The sequence below is a fragment of the Rhinopithecus roxellana genome, chromosome 4 (genome assembly GCF_007565055.1).
Source record: "Rhinopithecus roxellana isolate Shanxi Qingling chromosome 4, ASM756505v1, whole genome shotgun sequence".
Taxonomy (NCBI): Eukaryota; Metazoa; Chordata; class Mammalia; order Primates; family Cercopithecidae; genus Rhinopithecus; species Rhinopithecus roxellana.
In genome coordinates, this window is record NC_044552.1 from 137,753,072 (window position 1) to 137,771,368 (window position 18,297).

The 18,297-nt window shown below is 40.6% G+C and overlaps 1 pseudogene; it reads right to left on the reverse strand.

Moving 5' to 3' along the window:
• Positions 1-13,262: 13,262 nt before the first annotated feature.
• On the reverse strand, positions 13,263-14,243 carry LOC104658303 (annotated as a pseudogene).
• Between the last annotated feature and the right edge of the window lie 4,054 nt (positions 14,244-18,297).

The window sequence follows — 18,297 nt, forward strand, 5'->3', positions numbered from 1 at the left end:
AGATTCATGGTTGCCAGGGGCTTGGGAAGCAAGAAGTAGATATGACTATATACGGGTAGCATGAAGGAGATATCTGTGATAAGGATCTTGTGTAGTTTTTTTTTTTTTTTTTTTTTTTGAGATGGAGTCTCACTCTGTCACCTAGGCTGGAGTGCAGTGGCAGGATCTTGGCTCACTGCAACCTCTGCTTCCTGGGTTCAAGCAGTCCTCTGGCCTCAGCCTCCCAAGTAGCTGGAATTGCAGGCATGAGTCACCATACCTAGCTAATTTTTGTATTTTTAGTAGAGACAGGGTTTCACCATGTTGGCCGGCTGGTCGTGAACTCCTGCTCAAGTGATTCACCTGCCTTGGCCTCCCAAAGTGCTGAGATTATAGGCATGAGCCACTGCACCTGGCCAAGGACTATTGCTTATGCATTTTCTTGATTATAGTGGTGGTTATATGATTCTACACAACTGCATAGAACTGTACACACACACACACACACACACACACAATGAGTGCCTATAGAGGAAAATCTGAATGAAATCAATGGATTGTACCAATATAAATTTCTGTGTTTAGGCTGGGCCCAGTGACTCATGACTGTAATCCCAACACTTTGGGAGACTGAGATGGCTGGATCCCTTGAGCCCCAGAGTACAAGAACAGTCTGGGCAACATAAAGAGACCCCATTGCTACTAAAAATACAAAAATTAGTCAGGTGTGGTGGCATGCACCTATAGTCCCAGCTACTGGACAGACTGAGGTGGTGGGAAGATCACCTGAGCCTGGTGAGTTCTAGGCTGTGGTGAGCAGTGATTGTGCCACTGCATTCCAGCCTGGGCGACAGTGAGACCCTGTCTCAAAAAAAAAAAAAAAAAAAGTATTTTTAATTTGTACTATATGTAAGATGTAACCTTTGAGGGAATGTGGGTGCAGGGTACAAGGGACCACTATAAGCCATTTTTTTGCAACTTTCTAAGAATCGACATTTATTCCAAAATTAAACATCTTTTAAAAGTAAAGAAACGGAAATAAATTTTTTTTTCTGATGAAAAGATATATATATATATATATTTAGGATTAAGATATACATATATATTTAAGATTCATCCTCTAGACTCACTTTAGATAATCCCAATTTTGTTGGCAACACCCAAAGCATGGTAATCAGGAACCAGTCAATCATATGCCTTCTTCTCTCCATCAGGCCTAATCAGGGTGTTGACCTTGACCACCTCAGTGTTATAGAGCTTCTTCACAGCCTGTTTGATCTGGTGCTTGTTGTCTTTAACATCTTCAATGAACACAAGTGTGTTGCTGTAACCGCCCAATGGGTTCATCTTGCCTGCTGTCTAGACAAAGCCAATTTATAGATACTGGGGAATTGCAATAGAGAAATAGTAATTCATGCAGAGCTGGCTGTGCGGAAGACCAGAGTTTACTATTGCTCAACTCAGTCTCCCTGAGCATTTGGGAATCAGAGTTTTTAAGGATTACTTGGTGGGTGGAGGGCAACCAGTGAGTCAGGAGTGCTGATTGGTCAGGTCGGAGATGAAATCATGGGAAGTTGAAGCTGTCCTCTTGGGCTGAGTCAGTTCCTGGGTGGGGGTCACAAGATCAGATGAGCCCATTTATCTGGATAGTACTAGCTGATTCATCAAGTGCAGGGTCTACAAATATCTCAAGCACTGATCTTAGGCTTTACAACAGTGATATTATACCCAGGAACAATTTAGGAAGGATCAGAATCTTGTAGCTTCCAGCTGCATGACTCCTAAACTATAATTTCTAATCTTTTGGCTTATTTATTAGTCCCATGAAGGCAGTCTAGTCCCCAGGCAAGAAGGGGTTTGCCTTGGGAGAGGCGTGTTATCACTTTGTTTTTTCTTTTTTCTTTTCTTTCTTTCTTTTTTTTTTTTTTTTGAGATGGAGTTTCGCTCTTGTTGCCCAGGCTGGAGTGCAATGTTGCGATCTTGGCTTACCACAACCTCTGCCTCCCAGGTTCAAGAGATTTTCTTGTCTCAGCCTCCTGAGTAGCTGAGATTATAGGCATGTGCCATCACACCCGGCTAATTTTGTATTTTAGTAGAGACAGGGCTTCTCCATGTTGGTCAGGCTGGTCTTGAACTCTTGACCTCAGGTGATATGCCTACCTCGGCCTCCCAGAGTGCTGGAATTGCAAGCGTGAGCCACCGCACCTGGCTTCATCTTTGTTTTAAACCATAAACTAAGTTCCTCCCAAAGTTAGTTCAGCCTATGCCCAGGAATGAACAAGGACAGCTTGGAGGTTAGAAGTCAAATGGAGTTGGTTAGGTCAGATCTCTTTCACTATCTCAGTTATAATTTTGTAATAGTGGTTTCACTGTTGTCTTCTATCTTCTTCATGGAGGACTCAGTGGTCAGAGGAAACTTGATGATAGCCTAGTGGTCAAGCTTGTTTCTTCTGGGGGTGCTTTTCCAGGGATATTTGGTCAGCTTCCCGAGTGGCAGTGTCTTGAGCCGCCAGAAGGTGGGTGACGTGTGGATCTTCCTTTTTTGTGTGTGGCTGTGGACACCTTTTAGCTCTACCTCTGAGCCTTCAAAGCCTTCGCTTTGGCTTCAGCTTTAGGAGCGGCAGGAGCTTCCTTTTCGCCTTTGGTGCCATCTTATGAAATAGTGAAAATAAAGTTTTTAAAAAAGGCATCCAAATTTAGTTAAGTCCTATATCCATTGTTGACAGTACAAAAGTGCAAGCTTCCTTTTCTCTATCCAGGAGCAGGAGCAGTACAGTCTTCGCTTGAAGCCCAGTAGCCTAATTATTACAGGCTACGTGCCCTCTAAACCTGATTATAAGGCTCTCTTGGAGATTTGAGAAGCTGCTCAACATCTTAATAAATTCCTTTTCAAGTTAAACTAGACACTGTGTGTTCTGTTGTCTGCACCTTTCAATACTGGCCACTTTTATTGTAATAGTTTCAATCACCTGTCTTTGTCTCCTGAGAGATATGGGAGAGTGATAAGTGAAGCTAAAATGTATCTCTACACACTAAAGCCACTGAAGAAATTGGTATAAAGATAGAAATTAATAAATGGATATTCAATCTACTTCAAGAATGTCTTTGTTATGCCACTGACTATAGCCTCTTGGGCACTTCTAGAAGCAGAGAGATGGGTCTATGCTGCTTTATGATTATTAATGCTCCTCACTTTCTTTCTTTCTCTTTTTTTATTGAGATGGAGTTTTGCTCTTGTTGCTCAGGCTGGAGTGCAGTGACATGCTTGCAGCTCACTGTATTCTTCTGTGTCTAGAACACAAATTCTGCTTCTATACCTCATTAACGTAATGATGATGCATCACCCTCCCTCAAAATCCCTAATCACAGCCCATACTGGTTCTCAGATGAAAGGACTACTGCGTGTAAATCCCTCCTGATGTTAAGTGTGGTTTATATAAGGGACCTGAAAGAGGGCTGTGAAGAGAGCTTTATAACTACCCTATGTTATAGGAAGATTAGGGGTAGACAAGAGGACAGGCAAGGGACTGGGAAGAAAGCAAGAGAAAATAACAAAACATATAGTTCAGATAACAGAAATAAGATTTACAGAAATTATTTTGGCCTAAGTAAAAAGAAGGAGAAAGAGATCCAGGACAGGATCTTTAAGGATCTCACAGTCAATATTTCCCCTATTACCCTTATTATGACTTTGTATTAAATGTGTATGTGGGTGGGGATCCTTGCTGGTATTAGGACTTTATACTTAGTTTATTCAAGTTATACTACGAAGAAATTAATTTACAAAGGTTACAGAAGCAGAACTACATGAACAACTTCAATTGAATGAAATTTTACCTTGGTCCAAAATAGAAATGGCCAGTTTTATTATACATCTTTCTCTTGATCCCAGTTTTATATTTGGGATTAAAATGTATCTACAAAAGCACTTTAAAATAATTAAGATGATAGAGGGAACTGTTAGAGATACACATGAAACTGCCTTTGCAAAATTATGACTGAGACAGTGAAAGAGATTTAACTTAACTGACTCCATCTCACTTTTAACCTCCAAGCTATCCTTGTTCATTCCGGGGTGTAGGCTGAACTAACTTTGGGAGAAATTTAGTTTATAGTTTACCATTTAAACAAAGATGGTAGCAGCCCGTTCCCAAAGCAGATCTCCTTCTTGCCTGGGGACTAGATTGCCTTTGTAGGACCAACATTAACCACAAGATTAGAAATTACGGTTTAGGAGTCATGCAGTTGGAGGCTACAAGTTTCTGATCCTCCCTAGACTGCTCCTAAGATCAGTGCTTGACTATTTTGCAGACTCTGCACTTAATGGATCAGCTGTCACCACCCGGATTAACAAACTGGCTCATCTGGTCATGTGGCCCCTACCCAGGAACTGACTCAGCACAAGAAGACAGCTTCAACTTCCTATGATTTCATCTCTGACCAATCAGCACTGCTGGCTCACTGGCTTCCCCCACCCACCAAGTTATCCTTAAAAACTCTGCTCCCGAATGCCCAGGAAGACTGATTTGAGTAACAATAAAACTCCTGTCTCCCGCACAGCCAGCTCGGCATGAATTACTCTTTCTCTATTGCAAATCCCCTATCTTGAATTGGCTCTGTGTAGGCAGTCAGCAAGGTGAACTCCCTGGGCGGTTACACACATGCTATGACTTGCATAATGGTTTCTCCTTCATAGTTTTGTCATTGTTTCTGGTCTATCTTCTAAAATTTTCACCATCAGAAATTAAGACTTTTGAGAAAAACAAAAAACAAAAACAAAACTCCCAGGGAAGTTGGAGTAGTTCTGGGTCTGCCAAAGGCCACCATTAATCATCATTCCCTACTTTTCTTTCATACTTTTCAGTTTGGAATCTACTATAACATCCCTTGTTTCTCATTATGATTTTGGTTTGTTACAACCCTGAGAAAGAGGTAGAGACTTAAATTATTATCAAAAATGTTTTAATGAAAAAGATGAAGCTCAAAGAGGTTATGTGACTCGCTCAAGGTCACAGAGCAGTAAAAAAATATCATCTCCCACATCAGAAACAGAGTAAGCCTGCTGTCCTTTCTAATACTAACACATCAACTGAGAGAAAAGAGAGCCCTGGGGAATTTTCTCTAATCACCCCACATTAGCTGTATAGCACAGATTGCTTTCTGCTTCTCAAATCCCATTGCACTTGCCATCTGCAAAATTCACTTGAGTTCTTCCTCATATTTTGCCTTGTCTTGCTTTTAAGTGCTTAGTAAGTTAATAGGTAAATGGTGTGTGTGTGTGCGCGTGTGCGTGCGCATGTGCGTGTGCGTGTGTGTGCACTCTCATAACCCCCTAATTATATAGTACAAGTATTAGAAACACAAATTAGACTTGTATTCTCACAAAATTTAGCACAGTATCATGCTTATGAAAAAATTAATTTGTATATTAATTTAATTAGATTAGAGAATAGCATGGAAAATACAGACGTAGACCCTAAGAAGGTATAGAGAAAAGGACAATTTTAGTAGAAGTAGGCCAGGTACTTTCTTGCCTATTGAGTAGATCACTATTATTTTAACCACTCTTTTGCCAACACACTTGGCACACCTTGTTTTTCTTGTTGCACATGCCCACCTCAACCATAACCCTGGATCAACCTTAAAGTCAGCCTTCTTCTCTCCTTACATTTGTTAGTCTAGAGACAAGGTTAGAAGCAAGACTGGGTGCGGCGGCTCACACCTGTAATCCCAGCACTTTGGGAGGCCAAGACAAGTGGATCACTTGAGATCAGGAGTTCATGACCATCCTGACCAACATGGCGAAACCCCATCTCTATCAAAAATACAACAAATTAGCTGGGGATGGTGGTAGGCACCTGTAATCCCAGCTACTTGGGAGGCTGAGGCGGGAAAATTGCTTTAACCCAGGAGGTGGAGGTTGCAGTGAGCTGCGATCATGCCACTGTACTCCAGCCTGGGCAACAAGAGTGAAAGTTGAAGGAAGGAAGGAAGGAAAGGAAGGAAAGGAAGGAAGGGAAAGAGAGAGAGAGAAAGAAAGAGAAAGAAGGGAAGAGAGAGAGAGGAAGGGAAAGAAAGAAAGAAGGGAGAGAGGGAGGGAGGGAGGGAAGGAGGGACAAGGTTACAAGCAAGCAAGCAAGCACACAAGGAAAGGAAGGAAGGAAGGAAGGAAGGAAGGAAGGAAGGAAGGAAGGAAGGAAGGAAGGAAGGAAGGAAGGAACAAGGTTACAAGCAATGGAACTTACACTTGCTTAAATAATAAAGCATATTTGAACTGAAAAGTCCAAAGGTAAAACTGGCTTCAAATGAAGCTTGCTCTTGCAGCTCAAATGATGTAAAAGAAAGTTTCTTTTTGTCTTTTCACTCTGCTTTTTTCAGGCTTGGCTTCATTCTCAGGCCAAGCCCTGACTATCCTAAGAGGCCTGCTACCCAATCCTTTTGCTTTCATTTCCAGCAAGGAAAAGCAAAAATGTGACCCAGTATTCAGAGTAAAAACCCTAAGTCATGTGCCCACCATTTTCCTGATTCCTTAGGCCAGCTAAACGGGATAAACTGATAAGCTTAAACTCGGTTCTGTCTCTCACATTAAAGCTGGAAATTGAATCAATTTCCCTAGAATCACATGGATCTTCAAATAGAAATTAGCTACTGGTAGCTACTGGTAAGGAGGAAATAGATATAATTAACACATGCACTCCATTTTTATTTAGCTTGGCTGGTAGGTGTTAATAGAAGAAATCAAACAACTCCGTAGAATTCACCAACGAAACTTTATGATCTCCATTGTCCGCAGCATTATTACACTAATTACTCTTCCCTCACTCACTTTTCACTCTCTGCAAGGTATTTTTCCTGAGTTTATTAACTCGATCAAGCATTTCTCTTCATAAAAATGAAAAATAAAGGTCACTAAAACCAATGCCTTTCTTTTTTTTTTTGAGATGGAGTCTTGCTCTGTTGTCCAGGCTAGAGTGCAGTGACGTGATCTCAGCTCTCTGCAACCTCTGCTTCCCAGGTTTAAGTGATTCTCCTACCTCAGCCTCCCCAGTAGCTAGGATTACAGATGTGTGCCCCCATGCCCAGCTGATTTTTGTATTTTTAGTAGAGATGGGGTTTCACAATGTTGGCCAGGATGGTCTCCAACTTTTGACCTCAGCTGATCCATCTGCCTCGGCCTCCCAAAATGCTGGGATTACAGGCATGAGCCACTGTGCCTGGTCACCAATGCCATTTAACTGCTATCCTGTTTACCTCACCTCACAGCCAAGACCTTGCATTCTATATACAATGTAAACCATGTTAAAGTGAGACAAAAATAAGATCACTGTGCAACCCACAAAACATTGAACAACCTTCTCTCCTAGCTAATGTAAGTGACTGGTACTTCTTTACTAATCCTTCCTCTAGTCTCCCCTTTCTATAGATAAGATTTATTGAAATACTCAATCATAGAATTGCCTTCACTTTTTGATAGTGAGTAACTCTGTTTCCTCAGACTCTACCCAAAATTATCCAATGGAAGGTCAAACCCTTTAAATAGGTTCTAACATCTTCTAACTGAAATGCCTCTCAGTTCCCCATGATGAGAGTTTTTCCCATTTACAACAGTAATAAAACCAACTTGTTCAACTAAAGGTGTATTCCCGGTGGTTTTTGGCTAGAGGGCGTTTGCAGTCCTCACTATATTTGTTGCAGTATCCATTTAAATCCATTGAAGTATCCTTCATTTCTCTTTGAATTATTCCAGCATCCTCCAAATGGTTTTCCCTGTCACCAGTCTTATTTTCTCCAATTGATTCCCAGACTCCTTGCTAAAGTGATCATTTCAAAACTCAGATCTGATTATGTCACTCATCACCCCCATATTCCTAAGAATAAGGTCCAGATACAATAACCTGGCCTGTGACATTCTCCTTGATCTAGTTTCTCAGCCACACCAGTCTTAACAATCACCACCACCTCCCTAACTCCAGTTCCATGCACCAGCCTTGATGAACTTGCTTGCAGCCCTTCCAAAACATTTGTCTGATCTCTAGAGTGTCCTTTGGACCTCTCCTGATGCCTAGAAATTTTCATCTAGCTAACTTTTACTTGTTCTTAAAGACTTAACCTCAAGCATTTCTCACTCAAGCATTGAGAAGCCTTCTAGAATATTCCCAGAAGTCACTAGTTTGTGTGTGATACTCACATTGCGCTGTATTTACTTATTTGTTTTTCTTATGAGGTTATCTACTTCTTGAGGTCTAGAATTTTGTTATTCATCCCGATGTTCTCTGGCAGCGGACTCTACTCAAAGTTCTTCTCCTGCAATGTTTGAGAACATAAATTGTGATGTGAGACATTCTTCTGCTATTCCTGGAAATGGAAGTGGGGGTTGGGAGTTAGGATGCTTAGAGATTGAGGACTGCTCTGTGGGTGAAGCCCAGAAATAATAAATGTTTTGTAATATACAGGACAGCTCTGCACAAAGAATTATCTCACCCAAAATGCCAATAGTACATCCATTAAGAAACACCATAGGTTTTCAATAAGTGTTTGCTTAAGAATGAATAAATGAATGTAAATGAATAAGTAAAATAAAGTAAAAATGAAAGAATACATTAATGAATAACCAAAAGGGGAAAAGCAGCCTGACCATTTACAGATGAAAGTGTACCCTAAGGAGAGACACCGATGGGAAATTCATCCCTTGACAACTTAAAATTTTGTCTTGGTTATATTCTTAGCCTTTCCCCCTAGAGCTGTGAGTGCGAGGTGCAATCTGAATTGAAAGAACTAATTAAAGTGAGGCTGGGTGTGGTGGCTCACGCCTGTAATCCCAGCATTTGGGGAGACCAAGGTGGGCGAATCACTTGAGGTCAGGAGTTCGAGACCAGCCTGGCCAACATGGTGCAACTCTGTCTGTACTAAAAATACAAAAATTAGCTAGGCATGGTTGTGGACACCTGTAATCCGAGCTGCTCGGGAGGCTGAGGCATGAGAATCACTTGAACCCAGTGGATGGAGGTTGCAGTGAACTGAGATTGTACCACTGTACTCCAGCCTGGGCAACAGAGCAAGGCTCTGTCTGAAAACAAACAAACAACAGAACTAATTAAAGTGAAAAGACTCACATGACAATATTTGGGGTGGAGGAAAATCAGGCTATCTCACTGTGAGGGGTAGGCATTTCTACAAGGCCTCTGAGACCATTTGGCCTATGACATCTACCTCACCTTTTTTAAGACAAGACCTTCCAGTTGTGACTTGAATTTGATATTCAGCCACTTAACCTAAGGCCCATTACTTGAAGTTTATTGTTGCTGCAAATTAAAATCCACAGGGAGCAGACATGCACTATGATTTTATTTGCCAATGTAAGTGCCGTGTGACTCACATCCTCCCTTCAGGGGGATCTTAGCTAGATAAAACTTTTCCAGGGCACGACTTTTCCTGGAATAGCTTTGTTATTAAAGACACAGGCACTGAATCAAAAGCTAATTGAATCAAAACTGTGGACAATTTAATCTGGAATTCTAGACCCATTTAGTGCATAAACAATTGACATAGAGTGTCTTTTATGCAAGGATGCCAACCGTCTCTGGGTCCCACAGCAATCATTGCCAGTTTTAAAGACAGTGATTTAAACTTCTTCAATCTGTTTCCACATCCAGCAACATAAATATTTCAATGTAATGCCAACCCATAAATATTAGCTGAAGATCATGATCTAAACTGTATTTCAAAAAATAAGAGGCATCCATTAAAAGGGTTTCAAAATATTTTACTGACACTTTTCATGGAAATCTTTTTCTAAACTTCTAATTGCACTAGAGAAAATACCAGTAAAATCTTCTTGTAAGAATGACCTTCATGAAGGACTTCTGTTCATCTTTATTAAAAGTAGACCCAACACATCCCCAACTACAAGTGTTCTACTTCCTCATTTCCTATTTAAAGGAAAGGAAAACAACTCACTTCCTTTTCTTTACCATTCTTTTGAGACCTATCAAACAGGTAAACTACTCCATACTGATCTATTAATAGCAGCTAATGGCTAGTGAGGCACTGTAATTACCTTTTAGTGATGATGCCTTAATTCACTAAATTCATTATTAAATCTAGTACTCGAAATGTTTTCAGGCACTCATAGTAGTTCAAGAGAGAGAGATTTGGGAACAGACCAGATCTAAAGCAAGTATTGCCTGGAGTTCTTCAATTTATATTAATGCTGTGGAATACGATTCTGTGAAAGGAAAATAAATTTTGGGACCCCACCCTCTTCCCTCCAAATCACTAAGCCAAAGGCAAAAGTCAAGCTGGGAACTGCTTAGGGCAAACCTGCCTTCCATTCTATTCCTAAAAAAGATAGCTACTAAGATAAAAAGGTACATACCTCTCTCACAAGAAATTTCCTCGTAGAGAAAGGACGGAGAGAACTGGGTCATCTCTCTGCTCACTGAGATAAGTGCATATCTAATTGCCTCCATTGGAAAGGCTAATCAGAAACTCAAAAGAATGCAACCCTTTGTCTCTTTCCTGCTTATGACCCGGAAGCCCCCTTCCCACGTTGAGTTGTCCCGCCTTTCCACACAAAACCAATGTACATCTTATATATATTCATTGATGTCTTGTGTCTCTCTAAAATGTATAAAACCAAGCTGTGCCCCCACCACCTTGGGCACATGTCCTCAGGACTTCCTGAAGCTGTGTCATGGGCATATGTTCTTAACTTTTGTAAAATAAGCTTCCTAAGTTGACTGAGACCTGTTTCAGATAAGGATCGCGCCTCAGATCTTACTTTCCAGGAAGATGCTATCTCTACCTGTAATAAGCGAAGCTGATTAAGACTAGTTGAATACATATAAGAATTACATTAAATCCAATTAAACATATCTATTGAGCATATTATATATGTAGACACTGTTAGTTAATGCAGAGGATTCAAGAAAAGCAATTTAAAATCTAGTATGGAGAATAAGGTAGATACATAACTATAACTGATGGTAAAGTGAGACACTGTTATAAAAGAGACAACGGGATTGTGGAGCTACAAAAAGAGAGAGAGATTACAATCCGTTGAAAGGATCAGGGAAAGCTTCTTGTTTTTTTTTTTTTTTTTTTTTTTTTTTTTTTGAGACGGAGTTTCCCTCTTGTTGCCCAGGCTGGAGTGCAATGGTGCGACCTCGGCTCACTGCAACATCTACCTCCCTGGTTCAGGGATTCTCCTGCCTCAAACTCCCGAGTAGCTGGGATTAAGGCGCCTGCCACCACACCCGGCTAATTGAAAGCTTCTAGTGGAGTTATCTGTGAAAGAACTGAGGGATAAATAGGAACATCTGAAGGGAATCTATTTTTTCCATGATTGCTAATGTAGAGAAAAATTATAAAAGACTTCGAAATGCATCAAAAAGATTGCTGATGACTTCGATAGAAAGTTAGGTGGTTTAGCTGGGGTCATTATACCTTTCATTGTCTCTGAGATATTTTACAACTCTGCAAATTGTAGAAAACGAATAGCAGTGCAAATAGCTTTTATTCACAAACATGCAAATTAATTTTGTCAGGTGGAAATACAACTGATTTCTTTACTTCTATTCCTGTAATAAGCAAGTTTTGTATTTATTTATTTATTTAATATAAACTCTCAAATAAGTGATTTTATTCTTGTCCGTGATTGCAGACCCTTACAAAACATAACAGCTGAGTTCACCTTAAGAGCTCAGCTGGGCATGGTGGTTCATGCCTGTAGTCCCAGCTACTCAGGAGGTTGAGGCAGGAGAATCACTTGAACCCAGGAGGCACAGATTGCAGTGTGCCCAGATTGTCCCACTGCACTTCAGCCTGGGTGACAGCAAGACTCTGTCAAAAAAAGAAAGAAAGAAGAAAGAAGAAAGAAAGAAAGAAGAAGAGAAAGAAAGAAAGAAAGAAAGAAAGAAAGAAAGAAAAGAGAGAAAGAAAGAAAGAAAAGCAAAGAGAGAAAGAAGAAGAGAGAGAAAGAAAGAGAGAGAGCGAAAGAAAGAGAGAGAAAGAAAGAAAGAAAGCAAGAAAGAATACAGAAAGAGAAGAGAGACAGAACGAAAGAAAACTACGAAAGAAAGAGAGAGCGCGCTAAGAACGAGAAAAAAACAAAAGCGCCGCTCTAGCTCAGAGAACTAAAAACAAAGAAAGAACTCGAGAGGAAAATACATCCAAAAGAATAAGAATAAAGAAAACAAGAATAAAGAAGAAAGAAGAAAAGAACAGACAGACAACGAACTTGCATAAAACAGGGATATAGATAGCACAAAATAGTTCAGGGAGGATGCAGAAGCAACTTTTAGTAATTAAAATGTTAACATGAATACAAGGATGGAATAAATATCCCTATTTATTTCTACCTAAGATGTTAGGTAATAATATTTTACAATGTCCTGAGGGTCAATGCATGTTTGTGCATAGGTCCATGTAATACACATAGATACAGTACATTCTTCTTCCCACACATATACATACAAACATAATTATTTGCAGTTCAGTTTAGGGCAACTTGAATATGCCACTTTGTATTTTTTCTTTTCTTTTCTTTTGGGGTCGGGGACAGAGTCTCTCACTCTGTCACCAAGGCTGGAGTGCAAGTGGTGCGATCTTGGCTCACTGCAATCTCTGCCTTCCAGTTCAAGCGATTTTCATGCTTCAGCCTCCTGACTAGCTGGTACTAGACAGGATCTCACTTTTTTGCCCAGGCTGGTCCTGAACTCCTGGGCTCAAGTAATCCTCCCACCTCAGCCTTTCAAACTGCTGGGATGACAGAGTATTATGTTTGGACCTGCTTTCTTCACATAACAGGGGAGAGGGTGAGAAATCAAAAGGTTGGTTTGGTATGATTGAGAGTCCTTGTGGTTTTTTTTTTTAATTTTAATTTTATTTTATTTTTGTGAGATGGATTCTCGCTCTTTTGCCCAGGCTGGAATGCAGTGGTGTGATCTGTGTTCATTGCAACCTCTGCCTCCTGGGTTCAAGCAATTCTCCTGCCTCAGCCTCCCGAGTAGCTGGCATTACAGGCATGTGCCACAATGCCTGGCTAACTTTTATATTTTTAGTAGAGACGGGATTTTGCCATGTTTGCCAGGCTGGTATCAAACTCCTGACCTCAAGTGATTCACCCACCTTGGCCTCCCAAAGTGCTGGGATTACAGGTGTGAGCCACCGCACCCAGACTGATTCCTTTGTTTAAATATATGCTGTGGTGAATCATTTTCCTTTGTGGTAATTCTGTGATGGGCTGGCTCACTGTGGTTTACATGAGTGGACTTGGTAATGAATCACACACTCACTGTTATGAAAGGGGAGTAACTCTCTGAAAAGGATTTAAAAAATTTTTCCAAATTTTGCCATCATCCCTGAGCCCAGTTGATTACTCAGGCTCATTTTATCAGAAGAATTTTTAGAAACACTGTCCATATTTCCTGAGCTTAAAAGCCATTCATGTGATGTGACTCCATTCTTCCCAATCCATCCATGGGACCATCTGACCCTGGTCCCAGTGGAAAATTAGGTCTGTTAGGTCTAGGACATACTGCATTCATTCATATTTCCAGAGTTGGTTAAATCTGCTAGACTAGACATGACAGGTGTTCCTGTGGACCTCACCTCCTGGAGAGCCCATGTAATTCCCAGGAGATGTTGAGGAGTATGGTACTGAATTGGCATTTGTTGGGTTTGGCCAAGATCTGCCACCCTCCAGACCCATGTTCATTCTAGGCATTCCAGAGCCACCTAAAGCATTCACTGGGCATCTCATTTCTCCTTCATCATTCTGTACTGACAACCAAGGGTCAGACTGTGGCCCTCCGGACACCATTCCTCTTGGAGGAATTGGCCCACCCATACTTAAATGTCCTTGTTGTCAAGTTGGATTCCACTGGGGAGTAATGGCTGACTTCCTAGGCTACTTCTAAGTGCCTATTTAGGTATCCTCAATGGGAACCTTGGACCTCCAGGGTACCGAGGTGACATAAAAGTATAATCATGGATGTTTTTTGTTTCATTTGAGCGTTCACATGTTTCCCTTGTCTCTGGAGCTGCAGAGTAGAGATCCCAAAATACACAACACCAGTAATGTAAAAATCCTGGTGGTTCTCCCAATGTGATTTTTTCCCACATCTTATCTCTGATAAAAATGTTCTGGGTGATTTCTGAACTCCTACATGGAGCAGATATTCATATATGTAAAGTGCTAACTTCACCAAGGTGTGGCTGTCACATGGGTTAATGCTGCTGTTACTCTTGCCTTTGCTGTACATTCTTGTGCTGAGAGTAACTCCCACTGTCATGCACCTGTTACCCCATCATAGCCTCCCCAGAAACAGCCCTGTCCCCATGGTGACCCATGTAGCCACCTTCACTATTGGCTGCCTCACACCAACGCCTTTTGCATTTGTTTATACATTTGTTTCCTCATTGCTTATTATATATGAGATATTTTTAATTCTCCTATAAATCAATTGTAGCATGTTACTGCTTCCCTCATTAATTAAAAAACTATATAAAATCTTTGACATGTGTGAATTTTATACATGTATAAAAGTTATGATTGTATCCTTTTAAAATTATTCTTTTTTCTTTCTTTTTTTTGAGACAGAGTCTTGCTCTGTCACCTAGGCTAGAGTGCAGTGGCATGATCTTGGCTCACTGCAACCTCCACCTCCCGGGTTCGAGTGATTCTCTTGCCTCAGCCTCCTGAGTAGCTAGGATTACAGGCGCCCATCACCGCACCTGGCTAATTTTTGTATTTTTAGTAGAGACGGGGTTTCACCATCTTGGCCAAGATGGTCTAGAACTCCTGACCTTGTGAGCTACCCACCTAGGCCTCCCAAAGTGTTGGAATTACAGGCGTGAGCCACCGTGCCTAGCCAAAAATTATTTTTTAAGACTAACACATTTCATCCTCATATAATTTTGAGTAACTCTTTATTAATATACCTTTTTCATTTTTCCCTTTCTTTGACCATTTTAATTATTTTGTTTTATTTTATTTTTTGAGATGGAGTCTTACTCTGTCACCCAGGCTGGAATGTAGTGGCATGATCTTGGCTCACCGCAACCTCCACCTCCCGGGTTCAAGTGATTCTCCTGCCTGAACCTCCCGAGTAGCTGGGATTACAGGCGCCTGCCACAATGCCTGGCTAATATTTGTATTTTTAGTAGAGACAAGGTTTCACCATGTTGGCCAGGCTGGTCTTGAACCCCTGACCTCAGGTGATCCCCCCGCCTTGGCCTCCCAAAGTACTGGGACTACAGGCATAAGCCACTGTGCCCAGCCTTATTTATTTTTTATTTTTTAAATTATTTTTTGAGATGCAGTCTGGCTCTGTGGGCCAGGCTGGAGTGCAGCAGCATGATCGCGGCTCACTGCAACCTCTGCCTCCTGGATTTAAGCAATTCTCCTGCCTCAGCCTCCTGAGTAGCTGGGATTATAGGCACACGCCACCAAGCCTGGCTAATTTTTATATTTTTATTAGAGAAGGGGTTTCACCATGTTGGTCAGGCTGATCTTGAACTCCTGACCTTAGGTGATCCACCTGCCTCAGCCTCCCGAAGTGCTGGAATTACAGACATGAACCACTGAGCCCGTCCTCTTTGAACAGCTTAATACAGACCTAAAACTGTATGTTGTATGTATGGGATTATGAAGGTAGAAGTAAAGGATGATATTAAGAATTTTTCTTGTAAAAATCTAGCACTCCTAGAATTTTTCCTACCTCATATGCAAACCAAGGATTACTGAAACCGAAGTTTTGAATCTGGAGGCTGTTCTGTAGTCCTTGGTTCTAAATGAAAATAAACCCTTTACTTGAAAAATACATATTAAATGTAGAATGTATAAATATTTCATATTTTCTTATTCTTTTCTTTTCTTTTTGAGATGGAGTCTCACTCTGTTGCCCAGGCTGGAGTGCAATGGCGCAATCTTGGCTCACTGCAACCTCTGCCTCCTGAGTTCAAGGGATTCTCTTCCTTCAGCCTCCTGAATAGATGGGATCACAGGCGCATGCCACTACGCTTGGCTAATTTTTGTATTTTTTGTAGAGATAGGGTTTCACCATGTTGGCCAGGCTGGTCTGGAACTCCTTTTTTCTTTTTCTTTTTCTTTTTTTTTTTTTTTTGTTGAGACAGAGTCTTGCTCTGTTGCATAAGCTGGAGTGCAGTGGCACAATCTCAGCTCACTGTAACTTCCACCTCCTGGGTTCAAGTGATTCTCCTTCCTCAGCCTCCCTATTAGCTGGGATTATAGGCATGTGCCACCATACTTGGCTAATTTTAGTATTTTTAGTAGAGATGGAGTTTCATCACATTGACCAGGCTGATCTTGAACTTCTGACCTCAGGTGATCCACCCGCCTCGGCCTCCCAAAGTGCTGGGATTACAGATGTGAGCCACTATGCCTGGCTATATTTTAAATTTTCTATAACTAAGTATTTTATATGTATAAATATCTTTATATGTAAATATAAAAAGATAAATATACATATGTATAGATCTATCTGTATACTTCTCTGTTTATTTTTGTATATCCCATTAGGGTAGAAGTCTTAATTATCATTCAAATACCTATTCCACTGTACCAGGACCCTCACTGCTGAGGGTGGTCACATTCTGAGTAGAGAACATCTTTGATGTTTTAGTCTACAGTTGCAGCTGTTGCATTTTTCTTTGATGTCATGTGACCCATTTGTCACTGCTAGTCCTCTGCTGTTCTGCCATTGACACTACATAAGTTTATGTAGTCTTCTGGTCCAGCTCCTATTCAAGCCTTTACATACATCTTCCCTCAGACCACTGTCTGCTAGCAGTCTAGTTTCTCCCCACTACTTATGTTCAGCTCAGACAGTTCAATCGGATTCCCCATACCACAGCCCTGGTGCCCAGTTTGTCAGCAGCACTAACATTTCCACAATGAGTTTTCTCCTTGTAGAGGTGTGATGTCCAAGCAGGCTCAGATCTCTTTCCTGGTGGAACCCATAATATCTGTCCTTCTCAGTTCCTATCAATGTACCTCTCACCCCTGTCCCTAACACACAGGAATTATTCTGCCCCTATGTTTGAACACATAGTTATATTGCTTCTATAGACCTGAATTCTAGACAATAAAGATACAAATATCTGTTTATGTTCATCCCTATTAGTTACCTTCTCTTTAGTACCTGAAGCATAAAAAATTTCTTTAAAAATAAGGAGAACTCTAATATGAGAGGTCATTAGTCTCTTAGAGCTCTCGGCAGCATTTGAGTTTATCTTATAAGATGGAATGTCCTTTGATCTCTTAATTATGTCCATAAAACGAATGAAACTTTAATAAGCAATCTAGATTCCATAAATAGGTTTTGGACATCACAGACATATTTGCTTGTTTGTTTCTAAGTGGGGCAGAGAATAAAGCCCAACCTCCAACATCAATGCCTGCTCTATCTGCATGACATTGACAAGAGCAGAGGCCAGACATCAGTGGACAGATTCCAAGAGGAGGGCCCTCTCATGTACAGCTACTCTCCTGTCTTACTGTTGGGTCTCATTATGCTACTTAAGAGCAACGCATAATAGTGTCTTACAGGCTACTAGAAAGCCAGAATAAATAAAAGGAAGGCTTTATTAAAAAAAATCATATTCCCAGGAAAACTCTGGGTTAATACCCACTCAGAAAGGAAGAAAAAAGAGAGATGCCAAAATAGAATATGTATTACTCTAATTGAATCTCTGTATTTGATTTGATTAAGGTTTTTTTTTTTTTTTTTTTTTTTTTTTTTTGCCATACTTAAGGTTACAAGACAGTGTATTCATCACGACTTTATATCATATTATGTTCTAGTTAGGTAATTATAAAATAATTAAATTGTCTTCATAAAATTATATGAAAATTCAATGATTACATTTTAGAAATGAGCCACTTAATCCTGTTCGGTTTCTAACCCACAATAAACTTGGCACCCCTAGAGAGCATTGGAAGTGAGACATAAAGTGAGCATTGCTTGGCATTCTTCCACAAAAATTCCTGCTGTGGAAGATTGGCCCTTTCAGATAACATCAAGTACTAAACTAGTATTTAATTTAAAACTCTTTAATCAACAGAGATCCCAACAACTGCTTAAACTTCACTGCATGCCAATTGTAACTACCAAGTATGAAATCACTGCTAATGCCGTCAATAAAATAGGAACCTTTGAATTGGGGATGAGGGGAGAGCACTGAAACATACAGATTAGGAGATCACTATCTCGTTTCTTAAAGAAAAATTCTGTAGTAATTTAGCTGAAATTAAGATCAGAGGTATTGGCCAGGCGCAGTGGCTCACACCTGTAA